Source organism: Crocuta crocuta, unplaced genomic scaffold (genome assembly GCF_008692635.1).
Source record: "Crocuta crocuta isolate KB4526 unplaced genomic scaffold, BGI_CrCroc_1.0 scaffold28, whole genome shotgun sequence".
Taxonomy (NCBI): domain Eukaryota; kingdom Metazoa; phylum Chordata; class Mammalia; order Carnivora; family Hyaenidae; genus Crocuta; species Crocuta crocuta.
The window spans coordinates 4,643,383-4,670,823 of NW_027533256.1; the positions used below are offsets into that span (position 1 = coordinate 4,643,383).

The window sequence follows — 27,441 nt, forward strand, 5'->3', positions numbered from 1 at the left end:
GTACAATGTAATGACTCATCACTTATATACACTGTAAAATGGTATTGTAGTGCATATTTGAAGGTTGCTGGTAAGGTGGACCTTGAATCTTTCTATTACAAGAAAAAAATAGATAGATGATAGATAGATAGATAGATAGATAGATAGATAGATAGATAGATAGATAAGCTTTGGGGGCAGCTTTTAAAGGGTGATGTATGGTGACTTACTTATTATGGACTATTTCTTTAAAGTTTGTATTCTTTACTCTGTTCTGTCACTGAAGTTTCTTCTCTATTGACTTAATAACCAGCTGTTTTTTACAGAGATTTCCTTACATATCTTGAATCAACAAGTCTCCCTCCCTTTGCCAAAGACGTGTATGTGTTGGAGCAAGACTCTGATGCCCCTTTAAGGCACTTAGCAACCCTGCCTTCACTTCTTGCTCTTTCAAAGGCTCACTGTCAGCCAGAGATGAGCAGTCTAGGCCTTCTCAGATCTTGTGCACAGCTCTACACATATGCACAGCATTCTAGATCTCCAAGAATATGCTGGAAAATTTCAGTGCCCGTGATAGATACTTCTTCCCCGCATGTTCTTCTCAAGTTTTTGATCAGATTCTTATCTGCCCCAATTTATGTTGCTGCCTCAGGCAACCACAATCAATGTTAAACAATCACTGCTAATTGATTTGACAAACTCCCTAGGCATAGGATTTTTCCTTAGTAAACAAGTCAGGTCAAATCATGAGTAGTCCTATGTATGGGACAAGCCAAGTAGTGATAATTTTCTAGTTCTGGATTCCTGGGGATCTGAAAACCCTTTCCACTTCTTCCGGTGGCTGCTGGGTTTCTTTTTATCACAGCTTCCATGATTGCTAGATTGTTAGTTCTTAAGGCTGCCACAGCGATAAGGAGTGGGTGATGGGGAGAGAGCTAGTTAAAATGATACAAAGCTTGCTGTTCTTACCAAGCCTTGGGTTAATTTTCAGAGTTTTGGAAAAAGTTTATTTTTTATAAATTGAGCACCATTTTCTTAGTTTTATGGATTAGTACAGTTTTGGAGGCCCTTACTTTGGAAGTTACTTCTCCTCTCCTAGGTTTTAAAGGTTTCTAGAGTTTCAGTGAAACACATATTGATGTGAATTTATCTTTCATTTTTATGTTAGAAGCTCAAAGGTCATTTTAAATTTGATTTGCATCTTCTTTAATTCTAAAAATCATGTTTCTGTTATTTCTTCAACTATTGCTTCTCTCTCATTCCTTTTGTTCCCAACCTTCTAGAGTTTCTTTTGCTGCATCTTGGAGTCTTTAATCTATTCCTCATCTCTCTCCTATGCTATTTTTTTGTTTTTGGTATTGGTCTTGCTATTGCATTCTGAGTGAAATTTTAAATATTATCTTCCAACTTATGAGCCTTTCTTATACTGCAGCTAGATTGGTTTTTTTCATATAATTTTTTTCCATTCTCTGTATATTTGATTTGCTATTTCCAAAATCTATGTGTAAAATCACAGTTTGTATTTCTCATTGTTTTTCTTTTATAATTATTTGTTTTTAAAAACTAAACTTAAAAAGAGAAACTTTTCTCCTGAAGCAGTCTTCTATAACTCAAAAAAAAAAAAATGGTCAATCCATCTGGAGTCACTTCCCCTTCTGTGTGATGGGTGTGCTGGTTGTAATTTTAGCACTACATTTAATCATGGATTTTGGAATTTGGATTTGTTAGCTCATTTTTGAGTAGGATATTGTTTTGCTTCATTTTCACTTGTCCTTTCTGTTTATGCTGACTTTTTCCTGCTTACAACAACCTTAACCTACAATACACACACACACACACACACACACACACACACACACACACATTGTTGCAATGTGATTGGACATGCTAAGGCTGCATTTAGGGTATAGCAGATTTGTCACCAAGCCAGAAGCATCTGTTTCCGTGTCTCATTGTGAGGCTCTGGCTGTCATCTCCCTGGGTATGTAGTTACCTAAACACTAGAATTCTGGGAAAGGTGCAGTGACACACTCTCCCCAAACCATCATTTTCTAACCTTCACCGATCCAGGCATTAATCAGAATAACAGAGGTTATATTTCAATGACCAATGATCCCACTAGGATTTAAAAAATAGTTTTATTTCTCACTTACAGTAATGTCTGCTCTGGGGGCTGTGACTGGGTTTCATTATCACCTTCATTTGGAGACCTTGGCAGATGGGATTTTCTCTTTCTTGATCCATGGAATATGGAGAAACTGGTCACTGGCTCCTAAAGCTTCTTCTACAAAGAGTCATATCACTTTTGCTTACATTGCTTTGGCCTGAGCAAGTCATCACGTGAAGTCTAAAATTAATAACACAGAAAAGTAGATTTTTCTCCCTAGAGGGTTAATGAGCAAGTTACTATAGTCATAGTACAATACACTACACTTTCTTTCCCCTTCTTTCACTTATAATAGCTAAACGCTTCAGCTACCGCTTTCTGCCTCCGTTCCCCAAACTGCCTTGAGCAGGCTTCAGCTGTGAATATCACTCTGTGTTTCCATTCTGCATATTTGTGTTTTCTTGATTTTAGCCCAGCTGTCTTCTTGATTTTCTGTTTTTTACTTTTGTGCTTAATTGTTATATGTTCAGAGTATAGGCAAATCCCTCAAATAACAAATCCAATATGCCATCTTGCTCAGAATTTTACCCATAATTTTGTGTGTGTGTGGAAAAACTCAAATTCCACAAATCCGTTATGGATTCCCTTGGGATCCATGTGAGTTTCAAAATATAGACCTAACATCACGAGAGTCTCATAGGATGTGGAATCTCTATATTCTCCCAAACTTTGGTGTTAACTGATCAGGTAGAATTTCCATGTAACCAGAATGCATTCCTTGGCCTGAAGTGTTATCTCATTAGTAAGTATAAATTGATGCTTATTCAGCTGAGCAATGCAATTTTTGGTTTAATAAAAGCCTAATCTTGCTCATTTGTTTACTCTGTTTACTCCCTAAAGGCTAAGGCTTTGTGACTAAATACAGTGCTTAACAAACAAAAGAAAGTGTATTAATTGTAAGCACTGCCACATTCCTAAGAGCGAATTTGGCTGCAGACCAAATGGGCTCTTGGGTAGAACTGACTAAGTTGCCCTCAAGCTTAGGTTTCCAGATCTCACAAAATGGACCTCGGGCTTAAACAAACACATTTTCAGAGTAATATTCAGTTTTACCAGAGTGGATCAGCTCAGCTAGCATCAATCTGCACATATAACTCTCTTCCTCTGTCAACCTTTACATCTCTCCATACTTTTTTCCTTAATGCATCTGTCTGTCTTATGTGCAGAACAGTGGCTACTCATTCAAATGTGTCATTGGTGCTGGACAAAAGAGAGCTAATCTTTACTTCTTTTTCTATTGAAATCTCACGATTCTCCAGGTAAACCATCATGCAGACAGAAATTAATTTTTTCTGCATGCCTGGCACTGAGAAAAAGGGAATAAATTGCATGTGTAAAAAATGCAGGAAATGAAAGTCCTCCAATCAATAATGTGAAGACCTGTCTGTAAGCTAGTCCTGTCTGGAGTAACTGGCTCCCCATTACTGGAGATCTTCAAACAAATGTTTGATGATCCTTTGGTATCACAAGTGAGGAGGTGTGTGTGTGTGTGTGTGTGTCTGTGTGTGTGTGTGTGTGTGTCTGTGTGTGTGTTTCAGAACTAATCCCTTTATAAAAAGCTTTTTAAAAATTATTTTGTATTTTATTCTTTTGGACTGTATTCAAATGCAACATTTGCCTTTTTATTTCTCCTCTTATTCTTAAAAAATACATTATGTTCTCCTTAATTCTAAAAGAAGTTCCTTTTTTCCTTCAATTATATTTCAATTATATTTTGACCTCTCTCTGAGGTCTCATCCCTATCTTTTCCTTTACCAAGAATTCATGTTTAGTTATGTGTTTTTTTTTTTTTTTTTTTTTTTTTTAGTNCTTAAGCAAGCTCCCTGCTCCGTGCAAAGCCCAACACAGGGCTTGATTCCAGTACCCTGGAACAGAACACAGGGCTTGATTCCATGTCTGGGATCGTGACCTGAGCTGAAATCGAGTCACACTCTCAACTGACTGAGCCACCCAGGTGCCCCGAGTTATGTATATTTTTAAAAGCAGCATACGTAATACTTCCCATTGAAGTCTGGCCAGTGTCCCCCACAACTGTAACAAAACCTCTAAGAGAGACCTATGAGCTTATCAAATAGGATCACATATGTATGTTACACCCATGCTCATGTGAGGACATGGGATGTTCTGCATCCTTCTGAAGTATAAGTGGTACACAATAAGATATTGAAAACACTAGCTGTTAATAAAACAAACACAAATGTTGGAGATCATTGCAAAATCTTCATGAACTTAATATTAAAATAAGATCCTAAAGCCCCATTGTAGTCCCACATTACCAGGCTTCTTCTGGAAGCCTGTGGGTCCACTAAAGAGTAGCATCCTAGTCATTTTGTGGGTGAGTCCAAGAGCTCTGCAGTGAGATTGGAAAGCGCTGGAGCAGTCTGAGCCCCATGGACTCTTAGAACTAATCGAATGAAGCTTCCCTCCAGGGCAAAGACCCACACTGATGAGAAACTATTGGGAAAGAACCCAAATTTATCAAGATAGTTACCATAGAAGCAAAGGAAAGAAAACTTTGGGTTTGGTTTTTTATTTTTTGGTTCCTTTTTTTTTTTTTTTTAATAAGGAAAAGGAACAGACAGCATTACAATAAATGTGAGGTTGTATTTTTTTGTTGTTATTACTTTGCAAAAATGACAGGAGAGGGAGCTCTAGAGCCATAAAGCTGTAAAAACTGTTCGGACCCACCCATCTTCCTAAAAGTAAAGGGAGACTCCAGATATGGAGCAGAAGGCGGAGGAGGAGCAGGAAGAAGAGAATGAGAAATGGATCCAGGTCAATTTCCATACAAAATATAAGTTATCATTAGGAAGAGAAAATAAAGGCAGAATGATTCAGGCAATGAAATTATTGCCGAAAGATGTATCCAAAACAATGGAAAACTATAACCTAACATATTTTTAAGTAGCTAAAATAAAGAAGCTATAAAGGAAAAATATCTACCAAGGTTAGGAAAACTCCAGATTGAAATGGTTAGAGAAATTAAGCTCTAAAAAGAATATATATATATATGTAATAAACATTTGTATCAGTCTTTATTTTCTTTCTGTTGTATTTAACACTGTTGATTTGCTGAAACTCTCTCCTACTCTGGCCACCAGTAGATGACAGTCCTAATTTTCCTCCAGCTCTTTCTTTCTGCTCTGCATCAGGGGCTCCTCTTTGTCCCTGCCATTTCCCATGGCTGTCTCCTGAACACCTCTTTCAGTTCACTCGACTCAGTGGTTGAAGCAGCCTATAAAGTTGAATACACTTCAATATGCCTGCACTGATAACATGCTACTCTTTTCATAAGCTTGTCCCTGTATGACCAGCCAGCTGCCTTTTTCCTGTGTCTCACTGGCATCTCAGATGGATCAGGTCCAAAGTCACCTACTTAAAGTTTAATCTATGCCTCATCTAAAGTTCTATTACTTGGAACTTAGATTCTAATCTCCTAAAGCATCCATCTCTGCTCTTTTCCTCAACCTCCCACTTAATCAAATGTCCCTGTCTGCTTATTTTTGCTTCCAAAGTATTTCTCAAATCTATTCCCTCTTTTCATATTTAACTAGTACTGTGCTAAGTTCTTCTACACCTCTGAAATGGGCCCTTGCAATAACTTACTTGCCTTCTCTGACTTCATTTTGTCTCAGCAGCAAATGATGTTGTATAGCCCAATGACACCATGTTTAGGGGGTTCCATTTACATAGAAAATAATGTGAGTGTTACCACTCAGTGTTGTGCTTCTGTCCTGGCTCTGCCTTCTTTGAGGGCAATAGATCCTCAACTTGTTTTTGTTCTGAGCACTATGGAAGGAATTAAATGTTTTAAATAACAGTCAGTAGAAACTATAATATAGTTACTATTAAAATAATTGTGACTGCATTAAAATATCTCAAAAAGTCCCTAAAATTGTTCAAGATGTCACTCTCTAGAATTGTGTTGCTGTTTGCTGCCCTTTGAATACTCTTTTATATGTATAACACCTTTGAGTACCTGCTTGAAGGAATATGCAATACCATTTTCCCCTTTCTCACAGCACATCACACCTTGATATTTGCAACATCACAAAACCCACCCAGGTCGGGCGCCTGGGTGGCTCAGGGGGTTAAGCATCTGGCTTCGGCTCAAGTCATGATCTCATGGTTTGTGGGTTCTAGCCCTGTGTCGGGCTCTGTGCTAACAGGTCAGAGCCTGGAGCCTGTTTCAGATTCTGTGTCTCCCTCTCTCTCACCCTCCCCTGCTCATGCTGTCTCTCTCTCTCTCTCAAAAATAAATAAAACATTAAAAAAATTAACAAAACCCACCCAAGTCAGTGCAGATCAAAATACAGAACAAGTTGTGGCGTTGGATGAATGAAACGATCCTACCAACAAAAGACCTTTCAGTACTAAAACAAGGGAGGCAAAAGATAGTCTCAATTCGAGGAAGCATTTACCAGATTTACATGTATATAAGGCAGGACACAAGAGACTATACACTCTGAACAGAATTTCACACAAATCTATATATACTAGTCAAATAAATAACAATGTAAGCCTCTCTCATTTCCTGTAGAGATGAGTGGATGCACCGGTTATTGTCTGCTCTATACTTGTGAGAGGCCTTTGGACTAATTTATAGGTTCCTGTTTACAGTTCCAAAGACCAGAAGACTCAAGCCTTGTATTTTAAACTCCGAAGGTGAGGCTTCTTATTGGCCTGATTTCATTTTCAAGGAGGGCATGATGGGCAAGCAGCACCTCCCCCCCAAAGAAAATTTCAGCATTAAAAAAGATGTTTGTTTATTTTTGAGAGAGAGAGTGTGTGTGTGTGCCCCAGAGGGACAGAGAGAGAGAGAGAAAGAGAATCCAAAGCAGGATCCATGCTGGAGCAGTCAGTGCACAGCTCCACATGGGGCTCAAACTCCTGAACTGTAGATTATGAACTAAGCTGATGCTGGTATCGAACCACCCAGGCACCCCTCATCATTTTTTTAATGACAGCAGCTAGCATTACTTGCAGCAACCACAGCAACAATTTCAGATTTATTAGAAACTCTAAATGGAGGCTAGAGATGTGGTCTACATTGAAGTCAACAGTGGGGCTGTGAAGAGGAAAGAGAGGTGTGATACATACGTCACAGAATTCAACCTTGAAGCAGAACAGTATGTCCCATTACCAAAGAGGATGTGCACAAGAAGAAAGAACTCATCCAGTATGTGACCTTGCATGACTTGGATGTGGCCAACACATAGCCCCAGGGCAGTCAAGACATCCTTTCTATGATGGGCCAGTTAACGAAGACCAAAATCACAAACTTCGAGGGGAGATTAACAAGGTGGGAATAAGTATATTGATCTGGGCATTGCTGAGCTTCTTTCAGGAGTGCTTTTTGTTAATGAAGTCCCCATGCTGGACATAAGTGCTTCACCTACGTGCATTGGGCCCTGGAATCTTCTATTGCCCCCATCATCATCTTTGCATTTAACTGAGGCAACTGTGTCATCAGGGGTACTGAGGACATCAACTCTCTTCATGGCATCCCTCTTGACCTTCTGGACCACGTGATAATCATCCAGACCCTGCTGTACACCCTGCAGGAAATGAAACAGAGTATTAAAATCTGAGCCCAGAAAGAAGAAATCATGAAGAGTTCTCAATACATCTACAGCCCACAACATGAACACTGAGAATCACCAGCAAGTGGAGATGTGGCCAACACTGGCCAATGGAGATATGGCTAAGTTTACAATGTAGAACTCAAGCTCTTTTATAAACTGGGATGAACTTAATTTGTAGCCAGATTTCTCATTCCAGAATCCTTAAGACAAAAGGACTAGCTGAGCTGGGATCAACTAGAACACAGAGACTAAGTGACAGAAACACTATGCAAGAAACTGAGGAGTCCCCAAAAACTTGGGGATAATTTGAGGTTGGTCATCCTTTTGATAGTGGAATTAAACAATTGACAAGATGACCATCCAGAAAACATATCATTGGGCGGTCTGCTGATCATTTTCTGAGCACTTACTTTATGCCGTGGAACATATTAATGTTAACAACAGTGTTAACATGCCTGAGAGTTCCAACAAAAGATGTGGGGACTTAGTTACTGGGGTTGTGTTTCTTTAGAAGAGTTCCTTTGTCTAGAAAGTAAGGGAAGTAAAAAGATTTTGGTCTATTGTAATAACTGGAGTGCCATGTGGGAGACAATCTTTTGAGAAATTCAAAGGACAGGAGCTCTTCCTGACAATGCTAGTGGAAGATTCATGCAGCTCACAGCGATGACTAATGTCTCTGGGGTTCCTTCTACTCCTGGAAGCCAAATGGGATGTTGTAGCAGGCAGCGTCTGTGCAGGATTCTGTGCTAAAGCACAGGCTGTGTCCACTGGATCCATCAAGATTCCTCCATAGAGTACAAGGATGTCTCATCCCTAGCAACAGCTCAACTGGAAAAGTGGTTTCAATGAGCTCAGTGAGTTTCATTGAGCTCCTTGTTACCTCTTGCCATGACCCTGGCTCCATGTGGGCGCTAACACCTAGGACAGAGGTACTAGGCCCTGCACAGACTTCTTGGCCCCAGAGAAAAGGCTTAAAATGGATTTCTGATTTCTTTGTTTGGATTTAACCTTTGACTTCAATGCCTTCCTTGAAGTTCTTGCCTTTGGTTCTCATTACTTCCCTTTTGACATTCGAGCCAGTTTTCTAACTTTCTTGTCCTTGGATATGATCTCCCTGTCTTTATCATCCCCTGTACTGAATATTTGTGTCCTATAGAGTCCATTACTGACAACCAAAAAACTACATTAAAGTTAACTAAATTCAAGTTAACACTAGTAAAATTTTTCTTATAGTACTCTGGGATTCTGTATCTTTACTGCCCATGCAGTGAGGAGGGGAATCTTTGATTTGGTTAGGATTTTGTTTGTTTGTTTTAATGAGTAAACCCCAGATAAATTATTATCAACCTAATTATTTTTACCTGTAGGCAGGAAAAGGAAACATGCTGATCACTACCATTGACTTGGCTTAATTAAGCATCCCAATAATGAGTATCATTAATTCATTCAACAATTTTTGAATTCCAAGTTTGGATAATTCACTGTGCCCTATTTTGTGTGGACGGAGAAAGTGCATGTTGCATATTGAGTCCATTGCCTTTCATTTAGTAAATAATTAATGTTAGCACTCTTGCTGTTGATGATCACAAAAATGGTGAATGTAGTATAAATATTACTGACAATCTATTTCTATATCAAAATATTTTGAAATTATAGATTAGCAAACAGACTACAGAAAACCAAGTAAGATGTACCAAAACTAAGAGAAAAATATCAGGTGATCAGAAAGCCTGAAATATCAGCCAAATATTTTTAAGTTTATTTATTTTGAGAGAGAGAGAGAGAGAGAGAGAGAGAGAGAGAGATGAGGAGAGGGACAAACAGAGAGGGAGAGAAAGAAAACCAAGTAGGCTCCACACCATCAGTGCAAAGCCTGACATGGGGCTTGAGCTTATGAACTGTGAGATCATGACTTGAGCTGAAATGAAGAGTTGGATGCTTAACCAACTGAGCCATCTAAGTGCTTCCAGCCAAACATCTAGTTATATGTTTTTATTTGACTTAAGAGTGACCTGAAGCAGAGTCCAAGTCATTACACTTGATGTGGTATGAGCCACTGATGCACACGGGAAGTGGTGCAAGTCAGGCTGGAAAGGCTGTTACCTAGCAGCAATACCTAACTAAGGGGAAGAGATTTGGGGAAGCTGGATGGTTGGAAAAACTTGACTGAATCTTTCTGAAAGAACAAAAGCAGTTATACTAGGGTAAATGTCCATTTCGCTACAGATAGAACAGTGGAATAAAAGTAAATGCAGCAAAGGTGTTTCAGGACACTAATTCCTGGAATACTGGGTATGTGCTAGAATATTCCTGTTATGCGGAGACTAGTGTGCTTCAATAGAGAAAAGTTATTCTTACAAGATGTGGCAACAGTCTGGATGTGTAGTATGAAATCACTTAAGTGTGTCAATCCAAACACCATTCAGGAATTTGTAGAAATTTTATCTATGATGCTGCGACCAGGATGTACCTGGGAATTGGAGAATAGGACTGAAATATACATGAAAACTTATAGTTGAAGTGGTGACTCTATATCAGCTTCTTTACACATTGACAAGATAGTGTTCAGAACTATCTTTGTTTTGTCTTTCTGTCTTCCAAAAGTGAGCTAACATATTCCGGATGGAATGAAGGCCATTAGCAGTTTGCCAAACCCTCCAACAATGAGTTACAGGCATCAAGCCATGGCATGAAAGAAGTGAGGGTTAATCATTGTGTCACTGGTGTCCACAGAGTTCATAATTTTAGATTTTGAGTGAATGGAAAATTGTAATCTTCAGCTGTCTTTTGCCAGGCTACTGACTGGCAGCACAGAGTCAAATATAACAGAGAGCCGGTGAGAAACCTGTTTACCTGAGGCAAACATGACTTATCTTTTAAGAGTGTTTGAAGAGTGCACAGAATTTCTAGGGAGAGCAATTTTCTGGAGAATGCTCATATGTTCCTGTGATATTTGTTTCCTCCACATAACATTCATGTGATGCAAAAGCAAGTTCATATTATCTGTTCCAATAGACAAATTCAATTTAACACTCAACAAGATGCATTGCTATCCCATGCTTTGATTTCTCCGGGTTCCTTTAAATTACCAAAATGTCTTATGTGTAAGCTGCACTGACCAATTTTTAGTATGAGGAAAATTTTTAGCATTAGACATAGACCTAATTTGCTATCAGACTGCATGCTAGAAATAGCAATGACCTGGGTAGAAAGAATGGCAGATTCCATTACAGGTTACTTGCACTTACTGTGAATTTTTAAAATCAATTTTACTCTACTACCTCATTGATATCACACATATTTAAAGAATGTTTAGTGAGGTATTAGGAGAAAGAATAGAGATCACTTGGGACTGAAAGAGGCGAAGCCTTAATGTGTTACCACAAATGAATATCATCTCAGATAAATGTAAACAGGTGAAAGCCAAGGGAGAGTGCACAGCAACAGAAAATAGATGCGCAGAAGTGTTTGAACATATCTCATACTTTAGAAGTGAGCCTGGGTCTACTGTGCATCATCTAACTTCAGTGAAAACAAATGTACAGGAGCTCTTGGGTGCCTCTCAGTTGGTTTAGACACCAAGTCTTGACTTCTGCTCAGGTCATGATCCCAGGTCATGGGATTGAGCCCCACATTGGGCTTCATGGTCAGCATGGAGCCTGCTAAAGATTCTCTCTCTTTCCCTGTCTCTCTTTCTCTCTTTCTCTCTCTCTCTCTCTCTTTCTCTCTCTCTCTCTCTCTACCTCCCCTCCCTCCCTCCCTCTTCCCCTCTCCCTCATTTATATTTGCTTTCTTTATCTCTAAAATAATTTTTTTAAAACCCCACAAATGTAAAGTTCAAAGTGATCAAATTTGTAAACTCAGAATTAATAGACCAAAGTAAAATCCTAGAGAATATGACAACTACTCAGTATCTGGTAGATCATTGTCAACTTATGGTATATATTCAGATATAGTCATTTCAAGACAGGAAGATGTATCTCTCAAATCAGGACTGTGCAAACACTAGGGCTAATATAGAAGAGAAGGGCCATCCATGAAGCAGTATTATCCACGAGACTCTACTTTGGGATTGTGTTGAATCCTTACAACAATCTTCTAAGGTAACACAAATGCTTGTTGATGGTGGAGGAAATCACAACCTAGAAAGGATTAGAGAGTGTGTCTGAGCCTATGTGACTCAGGTTGAGAGCCAAATCCCTATACTTCTTCTAAATCATTCTACCGTCCAGTAAAGGCACCTGTGTTGGATGAATGCCATCATATCCATTGATTTTGTTGTAGTATGACTGGAGAATTAGAGAACTTGATATGTGGGTGTAGACTTTAGTTTCGTAGTATATTGTGGAGATGCTTAGTTAATATCTTTGTAAATTGCATTTAAATATCTCTGCATCTACATATGTGATTCTACATGACAGAATAGGTAGGGAAATCCAATTAGGCATCCATCTCCTGACAAACCAATGAAGACAACTGCATCGACAAAAGTACGCTTATTCCATCTTTGCTGAAGGGCACATTTTACCAAATAATAGTTCAGTAATTTCACTTGTAAATCTTAGAAATCTTGTTATTTATAATTATTCACCTTAAAGCATTTATTTTTCCCTTCCTCCCTCCCTCCCTTCTTCTCTAGCTTTCTTTCTTTCTTTCTTTCTTTCTTTCTTTCTTTCTTTCTTTCTTTCTTTCTTTCTTTCTTTTTCTTTCTTTTGTTCATTCTTCCTTTCTCTCTTTCTCTGTCTTTCTTTTTCTTCCTTCCGTCCATCCGTCCTTCTTTCCTTCCTCCTTGCCTCACCACTGCCCTTCTCTTCCCTCTGCTCCTCTCCCTCTCCCCCTCCTTCTTCTTTCTCTCTCTTTTTGTTTCAAACTTTAAGATAGAAGTAAGGATGTCTTTGATCCACTTTGAGAAGATTTCAGATGAATAAAGGATGACCTTTGGGGTTTCTTTGGTATTGATGAAAGAGCATGGGCTTTTGAGTCAAACATACCTCTATGTTCGAGCATCAATATTTATTAGTTGTGTGACCTGGAGCAAATCATTTCAACTGTCTACTCTTCCATTTCCTTAGCTATAAAATAGAGGCAATAATATACTCTCACAGAGTTGTAGTGAAAATTAAATGAGATAATGGGTACAAGAGCATTTACCCCAGAATTTTGAGCATAGTAAGTACATAGTAAATGCTACCTTCAGAATTACAATCATTATTATTGCTATAATCACACATGGGAAAATCATTCATTTTCTCCAAACCTCAGAATCCTCTCTTTTAAACAGAGGCCAAGTGAGAAAGCTTATGTAAAGTATTCACCACAACCCATAGCCTTGATAAATGTAAATGATTCTTCTTAATACACTTTCATCCAAACACCTTTTTATCAAGTAACTGCCCGTTGCTGGGCTTGGGACTGCAGACAGTCAAAATTGATGCTGTTTCCAGAGCCCTGGCATTTCAATATGGCCTGTCAGTTCTGGGAAGATACACATTCTCACAATTATTCTTCCCTGTAGAGTATTAGATATCACTTCACTTCCTGCTGTAGGAAACATGCTGGCTTGTCGGGGTTAGAGTATCCCAGGTATAGTGAAGTCAATCACACAACTTCTCATTAGCTTGTCTTAGACTCATTGTTTCCATCTAGTCAGCACTCTTCAAAATGTAACGTGCACACAAATCCCCTGATGATCTTGTGAAAATTAAACTTCCATTCCAGGAGGTCTGGGTCAAGGCCAGAGGATCTGAATGTCACAGGTCCCAGGTGGTAGCAATACCACAAGTTCACATGTCGAGTAGACAGTCTTGGAGTTCTTACACACATTTGGAAGGTAGTTAATGAGCTCACACCCTATTCACATGATTGCTTTGACTGGCAGAAATTAGCAGACATTCCTTTCACATCACATATTCTCCACTGTGAGCTCTGTGTTCCCTTTTTTCCACATCCCTTCCTTAATTGTGAAGACCAAGTAAAAGCACTCTCTGTGCCTCGTCCTCTGTGAACCTTCCCTGGTGCACCCCATCCCAAAACAGCACCTTCTTTTGTTTACTGTGCCCCCATGACATATGGCATGTACTTAGGTTTAATGATTATCCTTTTCTTTTGTAATTTGTCTCTATTTTTCTCTGTTTTATACTCCTGGTAATAATAGAGCACTATGAGGGAATTCCATATTCAGTTCTTTGTACCTCATGCTGTCTTGACAGTCACTAGGTGCTCAGAAAACTCAGAGGTCTGAGATATACAGTAGAAAAAGCAGTATCCATTGTAGGAATACAAATTTGGCCTTGAATCAATGTAAAGTTAAACAGGTAGCTTAGTTTTTCTTTACTTCACCTTCTTCACCTTACTCTATAAGTTTGTTTTGAGGATTATATAAGATAATATCCATGGCATGTGACCCCAGTGCCAAAGGGAAGAGCCAATGAATGTTAATATTGTAGTTTATTATTATCACTAACATTATTGGATTGGATTGGATTGTTTGAGAATTCCCTCAGATAACATAGACAGATACTAGAATACAGTTCTTCCCCTTCTATTTTAGAGTGAATGAATTCATGTTATATATATTTTTAAATTTTGTTAATGTTTATTATCTTTGAGAGAGAGGGAGAGAGAGAGAGAATGAGTGGGGAGGGGGAGAGAGAGAGGGAGACACAGAATCTGAAGCAGGCTTCAGGCTCTGAGCTGCCAGCATAGAGCCTGATGCTGGAACTCATGAACCCAGAGATCATGAATGACCTGGGCTGAAGTTGGACACTCAACCGACTGAGCCACCCAGGCGCCCCATGGTATATTTATTTTATTACGATTTTACACCATACAGTTTTGTTATTGGAACTCTCAAATTTTCATAGAATGAGGACTATCAAAGGAAATTAAAAATGAAATATACAAATGCATATTATCATTCATTTCACACATTAGGCCCTCAGAAGATGTTTTTGATCTAGGTCAAGAGAAAGCTTCCTCAAGCAATACTTCTTACATTTAAACAACTTTATGACTAAGAGGGTTTAGCATTTCCAAGGTCAACCATTTACTAACATACTTAATTTGCAAACCGGAGTACATAGATTACTGTGTCTGGTGTTCATTTTCACTGCTGTTTTTATGCCCAAATCCCCTCTGATCCATCTGGCCAAGAACTTGCCTGAAACGTTCTCTTTCTCTTGTGCCTCACTCTCTGCAGCAGAGATAAAGGATTAAGAACATGGAATAATTGAAGCTCATCAAGTGGAGAAGACAGTCACTTTCCATAGCGTTGCTAGCATCGATTGCAATTTGAATGCATGATGACTTCTTTCCCAGGAGTGTGAAAAAGGAGTCGTTCATAAAATACCCAGGAAGCCTCTCGAGGAAACTAATTAATGGCATTATTATCTTAAGCACAGCAAAGATTATTGAAAAGTTTCCTGTTACTCAAAATACTTTACAAAACAAATTATGATTACTTTGGATACTGTGCTTTAATGAATCTTTCATTGATTTCCTGTATGTTTACAGAGAGGTTTCAGGCTTTATTTTCAACTATTTACAGCACTTAAAGGAGTGGGCTCCATAGGCACTGGAAAAAGAAAGTCATTTTCTGCTATTGCATGTCATAAAGCAAGAACCAAAAACTTGAAATGAAGGGAAAAAAATTACAGTCCCATATATGTGTCTTGCTGCATCTATAGCATTTCTCTAGAGTGTATCAACTAGAAATTGATTAGCTGAATTGAAGAGTGATATGCATATCCAGATACGCTAGGCTGTGCTGCAGTTGTTACAAAGACGTTACACCAATTGACGTTTTGATTGTTGTATGCGAGCAACAGGTGGTATTTCATGATTTTCAATTTTGCCACCTTTACATATATAAATTTATCTTATCTTGGGCATATTTTATATTCCTTAACCATATTTTCTTCTGTGTGATGGCCATTTCAGCCCATACCCCCCTTTTTAAATGCTTTTTGAGTCAAATTTTGCCCAGTTTTCTCCCTGGTTTCCAGCCTTTTCCATATTGATTAATAATACTTCTTTATAGTTTCAAAATATTTGTTATTGGTGCGTGTGTGGTGTGTGCTGTGCATATCTTCCCAATCTCCCAATTTGGACTTTCACTTGGTTTATGATGCTTTTTGTGACTGAAGTTAATTCTACACTTTAGTGTAAATTTCACCTGTGTTTAGTTTTTTTCTCCCCTTTAGTTTGTTCCTTTTGTGTCTCGTCTAAGAAATATATCCCTACATTTGAATTTCTGAAAATCATGAATTTCTTAAAATATACTCCTGCATTACATTCAAAAAGTTGTATGCCTTTGCTTTTCACATTTCGATCTTTAATCTTTCTGGAGTTGAATTTTCTTCTTGTAACAGTATGTCAGGCAGATTCCCTGAGGATACAGACCTCACCAGGTTTGTTTGTTTGTTTGTTTGTTTGTTTGTTTGTTTGTTTTAAGTAACTTAATATAAAGAACTGTTAGCAGATGTAAACTATATAGCACATGTAATTACATAACTAGAAAGACAAAACACAGAAAAAAAGAACCTTGAATTATCACAGAGATAGACACTGAGGAAGCAGCTCTCATATGTACATTTCAGCGTATGACTGGGGAAATGGGGAGATTGACATTATTGAACTGTAGTAGTTTACCCATGTGTTAAAACTCAGATCTCTGAGGGGGTGGTGCAATTCAGTTGGCTCTGAAGTCTCTGAGCTCATAGGAGGGGCACTGGCCAGCTAGAGCCATGTTTCAGAGAAAGCATTGAGCTTCTGCAAGTACTGGAAAAACCACAGAATGTATCTAATTGGTGCTATGGGGGGAGCTGCCTCTGCCTGTTGATACTCAAAAGAACTAACGGCACACCAGAACCCAACAAGAAGCTATAATTTTCAGGAGCTGTTTCAGCCTCCCAAATTTCTATCCCTGTTTCCTTAATTTACTGAGACCCATCATGCTCTGGTTGGGGTGCCCTCAGCCATGGTCTGGAAAACATTTCCAGAGGAAAACCCTGGGCAATTAGAAGGCTCACTTACCTCATTTGATTTTCCTTATTTTTCCACTGTCAGCAATCACAGGTCTACACTGCTAGGTTCCCGATGTCTGCAAAGAGTTGTTTTCTAGTTGTGTGCAGCAGGGAGGTTGGATCATCTAACATGGCTGAAAGCAAAGATTCTTATGTCTTTGTTTCTATTCAGTTTTTATTCTGCTAGTAGTTTATAAGTTTTACATGATTATTTTACTCTTTTAAGGGACGCAATTTCCTAACATTTTTGTTATATATTTAAAATTTTACCTTATTTTTAAGTGAAATGGATTGTTTATAGTTTGCTAGTGAGTTTAGCTGGTAACAAACTCTTTTGTCTGTCTAGATGCGTCTCTCTTTGCCTCGTTCTTAAAAGATAATTTCATTGCATGTAAATTTCTAGCCAGGAATCTCTTTAGCACAATAAAGATACCCTTTCTTTTGACATTGTCATTAATCTGCTATTCCTTTGTTGTTAACTTTTTTAACCAATTTTAATCTTTTTTTTCATTTTTGAAGCTCTGGAGTTTCACTGTAATAAATCTTACATGTATATATTTTTTAAATTTTCTTCTTGGAATTCTGTAGCATCTTGAATCTGTGCTTACTTCACCCTTTCAGGAATTTCTTATCTATTATGTCTTCACATGTTGCCTCTATTTTATTTCCTTTCTCTTCTCTTTTGGAAATTTTGAATGCATATTGGATCCCCTTAGTCTTCCACAACTCTTAATTATGTTTTTCATTTTGCCCATGTTATTTGATTTCTGCCACATTCTGGAGAAGTCTTATTATTTATTTCCAGTTTACTATGTATCTCTCTAGCTATTTCTAATCTGATGTTAATTCTACTAAATTTTTATCTTGATTTTTAAAATTCTATCAATTATCTTTTTTCCCCTAAATCTAGTAGATTGTATTTTACCATGCCATGCTACAGACAGATACTACATAGCTCTATTTTCTTTTTTTTTAGAACATTGTAAGTTGTGTCAAAAACCATATCTGATATAGGAAGAATTGTGGTTTTCACTGTTCATTCTTGTTCTCGGAAACTTGTTTTCGTAGGTACTTCATTGCTTTATATTTTATGCCAGTGATTTTCCTTGAAAATTACTTGTATGAATTTTTCTTGAGGTCTGGGGAAATATGCTTTTCTTCTGCATTTGCCTATCTTAATGCCTGGGAGTCCAAAGTGCCTGGAAGTTCATCAGTTCATGTCTTGAGCTTCCTTGGACCACCCAGGTGAATTTGAACTGTATACATGGAAAAGATTTGAGGCTATGACTTTTCCAGGACTTTCATTTTGTTCTTTGCTAATCAGGACCAGTGCAGTTTTTCTTATTACTTCCTGCGGGTGGAGAGGACAATTTTGTTATATTTTCCTTCTTAACCTTTACCTCAAATTTGCAGCTATTTTTTGATCTAGTTTTCTTGTGGAGAGACTGCACGTAGAGTTCTAAACTTGGGTGGACCTTGGCTCTCCGGGCCAAAGTTTAGTTTTGCTGTGATTGTTGAAATTCATTAGGGCAGAAATGGCTTTGATGTTCTGTTTACCATTTCAGATAATCTTTTTATCTAGATACTGGCTGATAAATTCCTGTTATCATTTCTACTCTATAGTGCTTCTAAAAAATATTTTTAAAATATATCTCAATTGATTTTAATATTAATCATTATCCTAATGTAATCAATGAGAGGGCTGGTCCAAATTGTATAGTTCACAGTAACCCCCAAAGCAGAAGTTCCCTAGATAAATTTTCATATGATATGGCATCTCCTTGAAGAACTATATCTTTATACTTTCAACAAATAAATTAGTTGACGTCTCTTGTTACAAATAGCTTTCAGCAAGTAGCTATTTTAATGACTAGGGATAAAGACTGTTGGGCAGATAACTTCATTTAAAATTTCCTTTGACACAATATGTTTTTCAGGATGCTTGTATCAACAACATCTTAGTATGGAAATAAATTTCTTTCCAGTCAGATAATGAATATTGTTTTCTTTTTCTCCCTAAACTTTGGCTTTAGAAGATCACTCCTGTCTTATATGAAGACTCAACTTGATGTTTAAATTAAATCTGAAAAACATTTGAATGTATAAGTGCAACTAGTAAGTATTATAATAAATTTAGATTATTCAGATCTGTTTTCCTACAGAAGAAGGCTCAGGTCTCATCTATCCTTAAAATGTTAGCCATTCAGTGTCAGACACGAGGTTAATGGCAATTTTCAGTTTATATGAGAACCCGTGTTCACCAAGATATTACAGAGTCAGTGTACACTTATTGAGGAAGGTTGAAATGGTTACACTTATGAGGAAGGTCAGAGTTTCAGCCACTAACCGCCCACTATTATATCCTGTAGTTTTCAACAGCATCCTGTTTAAACATTGTATCTTCCTCCCTTGATTGAGAGAGGCAATATTAGTGGGGCGCCTAATAACCGTGGCTCAGTCGGTTAAGCGTCCGACTCCGGCTCAGGTCATGATCTCACCGTTTGTGGGTTCGAGCCCCGCGTCGGGCTCTGTGCTGACAACTAGCTCAGAGCCTGGAGCCTGTTTCAGATTCTGTGTCTCCCTCTGTCTCTGATCCTCCTCTTCTCATGATGTCTCTCTCTCTCTCTCAGAAATAAATAAAACATTTAACAAATTAAGAAAAGAGAGACAATATTATTAATGATGTTGGTGGTAAGTATAGTAGCACTTAATTAAGCCCAGATAATGGAGCACCTACCTATAGAGTATTGTGAAGAGTTAGTGGACACACCTGCTAAAGTCTAAGCTAAACTCTGGGGAGTCCTTGAAGAACAACAAAGACTGGATCCTTGCCTTAATAATATTACTTTCATTCCAGTGGGGGGGGGGGGGGAAAGGCAATAAAATAATAGGTAATATAAAATTTAAGCTAGATTCATTAGCACAATAGATAAAATAACAAGAAACTGTGCAAGAAGATAACAAAGGGAGGTTCCACTGAAGGTTCCCATTTGCGATGAAACGTTGACTAAGCTGCAAGCCTGAGAAAAACCAGCAGCATGGGAACCTGCGGAGCAGGAGAACTTCTACCTGCAGCTGTCGTAGGAAAGAAATGAGCCTGTCCTAAGAGTGAACTGAAAGGAAATGTACTTGGAGAATAATGAGTCAGAAGCAAATTACCTTGAAGGAGAGATTTTCCAGTACTGGGTCACACAGTTCCTTTCAGACTCTGGTATGAAATCCGTTGGAAGGTACAGAGGCATCTAGAGAACAGAAGCAGACACACTGATAAAAGCTAATATATTAGAGCATGAAAAAATTGGTTTGGTTTTGAACAAGGGTAGTCTCCCTGGAGATGCATCTGGTGAGCTTATGACTTGAGCACATTGCTTAAACTCCTTGGGCCTCATGGCCTTCCTCTGAAATGACCGATGTTGCTCTGTAATCTCTAAACTCCCTTTCATACTAAAGACTCTGGTTTCAAAGACCTGTATGCCAGTAGGCACAGGCCCATTCCAAGGAGTTCTGACTTCGGGTCAAGCATTTTAACATATTGCTGCTATTTCTAATGATTTTTATACTCAAATTTGTCTTGGAATATCAGTGAGAATAAGGGGAAGAGCTGGCTCTAGGGGAGATTTTTTTTTAAATCTTGGTATTAATAACTTCAGTGATTCTTTTTTAAATTTTATTTATTTATTTTGAAAGAGAGAGAGAGAGCAAGTGAGGGAGGGGCAGAGACAGAGAGAGACAGAATCCTAAACAGATTTTTGCTGTCAGCACAGAGCCCAGTGCAGAGTTCAAACCCACAAAACGTGAGATCATGACCTGAGCTGAGATCAAGAGTTGGACACTTCACCAACAAGCCATCCAGGCACCCCTTCTTCTCTGATTCTTACAAATAGTTTTTAAAAAAATCAAACTCCTATCTATTCCTTCGCAAGAGAACTATTTACTTTGTTTTACTGAGAGACTGGTTGGGTCCTGTTATATTCTTCAGAAGGCTGGCAGCATCACAGGAAAACATCAAATGGAGGTTTCATGCAGGTATGAGACCCAAGAAGTCTGAGATGCTCCTGTGGGATCATGGCCACCTCCTTTTATAAACATGACTTGCAAGTATTTCCAATGATGGTAATGACAGTGAAGGCCTGGAATTATGCTAGGTTGTCTGAATATTTTGACAAAACACCATTATTTTTATTACTCTTTATTTCTTTTATTTGTGTTGGGTTATATAACTGAATCTTTATTTAGTTTTTTTTTTTCTGGTTTTATAAAAATTTGCACTGGAGACAAGAATTCCTGAGCTTATTCCCACATTACACATTAGCAGAGGATGGATGAGGTAGTGGACAGTAAACCAGGCTTCTCCCGAGAGACCCACAGTGATGCTAAGAATTGCAGCTAAAAGAGGCCTCACTTAAGTTTAAACCTGATGATTAATTAAGACTCTTCAAAGTGCTTCTTCCTAAAGAAGGCATAAATTTTAAGATGTTGTTGCTTCACATTTCTGGAATGGCTTTTGGAGTTGTCACGTGCCACTGATCCATAAACCCAGAGTAGCTAGGAAGAAACAGGAAGAAAAAGAAGAATAATTAAGAAATGGCAACTGGAGATGTAAAAATAAATGATGTAAGGGGAGCCTGGGTGGCTCCGTCGGTTAAGCATCCAACTTCGGCTCAGGTTATGATCTTGCGGTTCGGGAGTTCGAGCCCAGCTTTGGGCTGTATGCTGACAGCTCAGAGCCTGGAGCCTGCTTCAGATTCTGTATCTCCCTCTCTGTCTGTTCCTCCCCTGCTAGTGCTCTGTCTCCCTCTCTCTCTCAAAAATAAATAAAGATTATTTATTATAATAAATAAAAAATATAAATGATGTAACTGGCAGTCTGATGGGGGATCCAGAGCCAGGGCACAAAACCAGATGAGTTTATGTTCCTCCTTAGTTGATCATAAGTATTTCTAATACAGCCTGTTGTAGAAAGACTTAACGCATCAGGTAGAGAACCTCTAAGGCACTATATGCTTATAACCCATTCAGTTCCTACTTGGCATACATTCTCATCATTTCATTTATGAAACATTTCTACTCATATTCTACATACACTTGAGAGACTCAAACTCCCATTTTACTTCAACCCTTCCTGCTTTAATTTGATGGAATTACCGCTCTCCAGAACACCATTTGCTGCCAAGGCCCTAATTGGTTGTCGGACAAAAATGTCACGGGAGGAAGTTGCCATCTCAAAATGTGTTTTAGCTTCTTGTTTTTACAAATGTTTGCAAAACCTTACCAACATTTTCCCCCTGTAATCATGTTCAGCTCATAAATGAGATGTCTGTCAAAGCACATGAAGTGAGAAATGTTTTAAAAAATTGACACCTAATTTTTTAACTTATTTAGGTGGCATCTTGACCTATTTCATTACACTTGATATATAATAATTGTGTTTTCAATAACATCAGTTTGAATAAATAAAGTTTCAAGCATCAGGAAAGGGAACTTAACAGTCATTTGTGTCTGAAGATTTACTAACATCACCTTAATACCTCAAAGACAGTGAGCAAAGTATTATTAGCCATATCTACCTAAGGCTCAGAGGCTGCTATACATTCTAGTTACATAATTATATGCAATTAAGATTGGAACGTGAATATGTGGGACTACAATGTGGTTTTCTCTACCCTTGGAACATTAAATCCGCTCTAAGGGTAGCAGCATCAGCGTTGCCCAGGAGCTTTTTAGAGATGCAGAATCTTGAGTGCCATCCCAGACCAAACTACATCAGGACTTTTATTTTAACAAGATCCCCTGGTGAACCTTATGCACGTTAAAAGACTGAGAAGTACTGATTAATACACCATGTCTCCAAAACAAGGCGGGTTTCTATTCCCATTTCCTATTTCTTCTACCAGTGCAAAGGCAATCAGGTGGCATACTTTAAACAAATTCATTTTTATTTCCTGACAAAACACATCTAATTTTTGTAGGAATAGTCTGGGATCTCATAGCACTATTCAAATTATTCTTCTTTCTTTACTTAAATAGTCTCTCACAGACCATTCCCTTTCCTCTCCATCTCCTAACATCTATTACAAGTTTCTTAAGCAAACTGACTCCCTTTATTATAAGGTGGCAATGCAGCTGGTGTTTCCTTATTTGTATGATGAAGGGAGAACATTCATGGGTTACTTTATAGATTCTGCACATATTACCAATTCATTTTTCATGGACCTTGAGTAATTCCTTTTAAACATACCTTTTGAGTGTGATTATCTGTGCATGTATAGTGGGGAACAAACACAATATCAACTAGTTATTTTGAATAAATGTATTAGAGTTTCTCTTTTCACTTTAGTGGTTTCTAGTTTGTAAAACACTTGCTATTTGCACCATTCACACTGTAACAAACCTAGATCTGAATGATACAAGACTACATTAGGATCATTTTACCAAATATCTTAGGAAGCAAATATACAGATTTATACAGATTTAAATTCAGCAAAGAGACTAACTCATTCCACTTTGCCATTATGAATTATTTATTATTTTTGGTGGTCCACACGACATTATATAATTAAATATATATGTGTATATGTGTGCATGTATATTTCTGTTTGTTCTAATTTTATGATGTACTTAGGAAGATATAGATGTGTGTGTTCTTTCATAGATGACAATGTATGTCATTTTATTTATTAATTAATTTTTTTGAGAGAGCATGAGCAAGTGAGCGTGAAAAGGGCAGAAGCAGAGGAAGAGATTCCTCAGTAGTCTTCATGCCCAGTACAGCGACTCAGCGACTGACACAGCGCTGGATGTCATGACTGACTGTGAAATCATAAACCTGAGCCAAAATCAAGAGTTGAACACTGAACCGAATTAGCCACCTTGGCATCCATATGTGGTTTTATTTTTTTAGAGAGGCTTAGAATAAGAAAATATTTAAAATTGAGCTACTAATTAAGCTACTTTTCTTTTTAAAGAAATACTTCACTTTTTTTCTGCAGCAGAACCTTCACCTACTTGTGATTAATAAAATTAAAATGCTTCATTTTTAACTTTTAATTTTTTTAAAAAAATGTTTATTTATTTATTTTTGAGAGATAGAGCACAAGCTGGGGAAGGGCAGAGAGAGAGGGAGACACAGAATCTGAAGCAGGCTCGAGGCTCTGAGCTGTCAGCACAGAGCTCAACATCGGCCTCAAACCCATGGACCATGAGATCATGACCTGAGCCAAAGTCAGTGGCTTAACTGACTGAGCCACTCAGGCACCCCCACATGCTTCATCTTTCAAAATTCAACCCAGAATCTAAAGAACTAAGGGTGTCTCAAAATTATGATTTCATCCATTCAATAGATACTTGTTGATTATTTTATTTTTTTTTAATGTGTTTCTGGTCTTGTGATTCAATGATGAGAAAAATATGGTTCCTGCCCTCATGTAATTGACAACATTATGGTGAAACAGACATATACACACCAAATTACAAAATGGGGAGTCAGTGCTACGATGATTTCTGCTTCACAGTATAGATGTGATTTGGCTTGAGATCTGAGGGATAATGGCCAGTGAAGGGGCTTGGTTGTAAAGGCAAATAAATAAGGGATGATGTATTGGCTGGAGCAGTTATGAAAAGAAGCAATGGTGGGAGTTGAACCAGGACACATCGGACTCTGTGCTGATAGCTCAGAGCTTGGAACCTGCTTTGAATTCTGCATCCCCCTCTCTCTATTCCCCTCCCTGCTTGCACTTGATCTCTCTCTTTCTCTCTCTCCCTCAAAAATAAATAAACATTAAAAATTGAAAAAAAACACATACACATACACACACCATGCAAAGAAGGGGACAAGCCATGATAAGCTGTCAAAGAACACTAAGCCCACAATACTCAATATTTATTCAGTACTCGCCATTGTGCTGGTGATTGTATACATAACTTCTAACTTTCTATTTCAGTTTTATATGTGATGGAGGGATAATGGTGAATTTCATAGAGCATTACACAAAGTAGAATATCTGGGATGCGAACCCCAGATGTGCTGTTCCTAACACTTTTCCCCCTTTTTAAATATGCAATGTATCATTTATTCAAAGGATACAAATTATGCATATGTAAAATGTGACAAAAAGCAATAGTTTGTGTCCACCTACTCAGTTTAACAAATTAGAACATTGGTAACAGTATTGAGGCTACCTTTGTGCCCCTCTGAAATCAAAACACCCTCCAAGGCTAAATAATATTCTTAAATTTGTATCTTTCTCCACAATATATGGTTTATTTATTTAATTTTGTTTTGTTTTATTGAGCTAAGAACACTTAACATGAGATGTACCCTCTTAACAAATTTGTAAGTGCACAGTATTGTGAATCACAGGTGCTAGATCTGTGATCTGCATAACAGATCTCTAGAACTTACTCCTCTTGCATAATGAAAACTTTATGCCTGTCGATTAACACCTCTCCGTTTCAGAAACTTACTTAAAATAATATAATATTCAACATGTATTTTGGTGACTTTTAAAATTCAATCTTATATTTGTGAGTTTTTCTCTGTTGATAAATGTAGGTGTAGGGAATTTGCTTTCCCAATCCATGTATGTTTTAACCTTAAAATGGCTGTTGGGTGTTTCTAAATTATTGCTTTTATTGTCAGTGCTATTATAAAATCTTTATGTCTCCTCATGCACTTGTGTAAAAAGTTTTCTAGAGTATTGACTACATCGAGGGTGTTGTTTCTCGGTGGTAGGAAGTGTTTATATTTAATTTTAAAAGATAACTCTGAATAGTTTTTCCAATTGGCTTCACTGATTTATACTCCTATCTCTACCATCTTCTTTCCATGACCTTGTCAATAAGTACTCCTTAAAAAAATTGGGGCTAATCTAATGGGTTGTAAATGGGATTTCAAGAATCCAATTACTGGGCAGATTTTTTTTTTTTGTTATAATGTATTGACTTTTATATTTCTTCTTTGAAAAGCCCAGTCAAGCTTTTGCAAGTTTTTCTTATTGATTTATTGGTGGTCTTTTCATATTCTAGATGCTAATTCTTTGTCAGTTATGTATGCTGCAATTTATTTTCCCCATTTATGGTTCATTTTATTGATTACTTTTAATAAACAGAAGTTTGTAATTGGACTATAGTTAGGGTTGTTAGACTCTGCCTCTATTTTTTGTATATTTCGTGTCTTGCTTAAGGAAAGTAATCCTAGCTTAAGTTAATGGATATATTCTGCTGTATTTTCATTGAAAAATTTTAAAGATCTGCTTTTTAAATTTGGGTATCCAATCCATTTGGAATTGATTTTTGTGAATTATGTGTGTTGGAACTACAATGTTGCTTTTCTCCATGTGGATATTTTGGAAAAACCTTAGATGGAGATGTTGCGTGAGTAGATTGTTGCTTGAGATTGGACTTGGTTTATATGCAAGTAAAGACAAACAGACAGTAAAGAAGCTACTGCTGTCATTACAGCAAAAGATGTTGAGGGTCTGAATTGGGAGGGTGGACAGGGAGATATAAAAGATAATTTGGAGCCACAAGCAATAGACTTGTTACCTGATTTTAATGGGCATAGAGAACATTTTGATCTTTATGGTTTTTTATGAGTTTTTAAAATGAAATACTCTATTGCCCTACCATGCCGTGGGGTCCTTGAGTGTCCTCTGCTTGCTCTGCTGTCCATTTAGACATTTGCACTTCCTTCAGGTCTACTGAAATTTACTTTTTAAATATGGGCTTCATCAAATACCTTTTACAAAATAGCAATCATGTTTTCCTGAACCTCAATACATGCAAATACCTGGCGATCTCCAGTTCCTCATGATTTATTACCATCTTTGCATGATTATTTTTATAGTGCCTGTATATTTTCACTAGATTATAAGCTCTGTGACGGAAGAAATTTTCATCTGTTTGTTTACTGTCGTATCGCCAGGACCTATGTCAGTGTCTATTAAATAGTTATAGTCATTGAGTACACAAGTACACAGAAAGTAATTACAGTTGACCCTTGAATGGTTGGAGACTTGGGAGTGCCAATACCCACACAGTTGAAAATCTACCTATAACTTTTGATTCCTCAAAAATTAAATAACTTATTGCCTACTGTTGACAGAAGCCTTATGGATGTCATAAACAGTTGATTAACACATATTTTGTGCCTGGAGGTGCACCACCTGCCCTAGGTCAAGGGAAGCTGCAGCCCCATAGGAGTGTGTGGGCCTCTGGGAAGCCATGGGGTCTGAGCCATGCTGTGGACAACAGTGTGCATCCAGCCCAGAAGGAGCCCAAGGCCTCCAGCCACACTGGCACAGCCCTGGAGCCTAGTGGGGAGGATTTAGAGGGCAGGAGTGTGGAGCTCCCTGAGCAGCACTATCCCCACTGGGCACTTCCTTTGCCTCAGCCCAGCCTCCTCCCCACCAACCCTAAGGGCTACACCTGACAACCCTGGCATCACACAGGGCGCCTACAGCCCCGCCTTGTCCAGGCTCTGCGTGATGCTGACTGCTTTGGCAGGCCTCCCAGGGCACTCAGAAGGCAGTGGTTACCACCTTGGTGCCAGTAGCCTTGGATTTGGTCCCATAGAGACTGAGGTGGGCAGTTGTAAACAAATGTCTTGTGGGTTTTGCTGTCAACTATTTTTAAAAATTTGCATAGAAGTGAACCTGGATAGTTCATACCCATGTTGTTCGAGAATCAA

General features: G+C 38.1%; 1 protein-coding gene and 1 pseudogene across 1 annotated transcript in view; both read left to right on the plus strand.

The window, feature by feature from the left end:
- The window catches only part of NRG3 (neuregulin 3), a gene marked incomplete at its 5' end in the record, with an annotated part of 1,038,127 nt that overhangs the window by 837,179 nt on the left and 173,507 nt on the right, over positions 1-27,441 (plus strand). The window lies entirely within an intron of this gene.
- Positions 7,172-27,183, plus strand: LOC144216933 (ruvB-like 1; annotated as a pseudogene).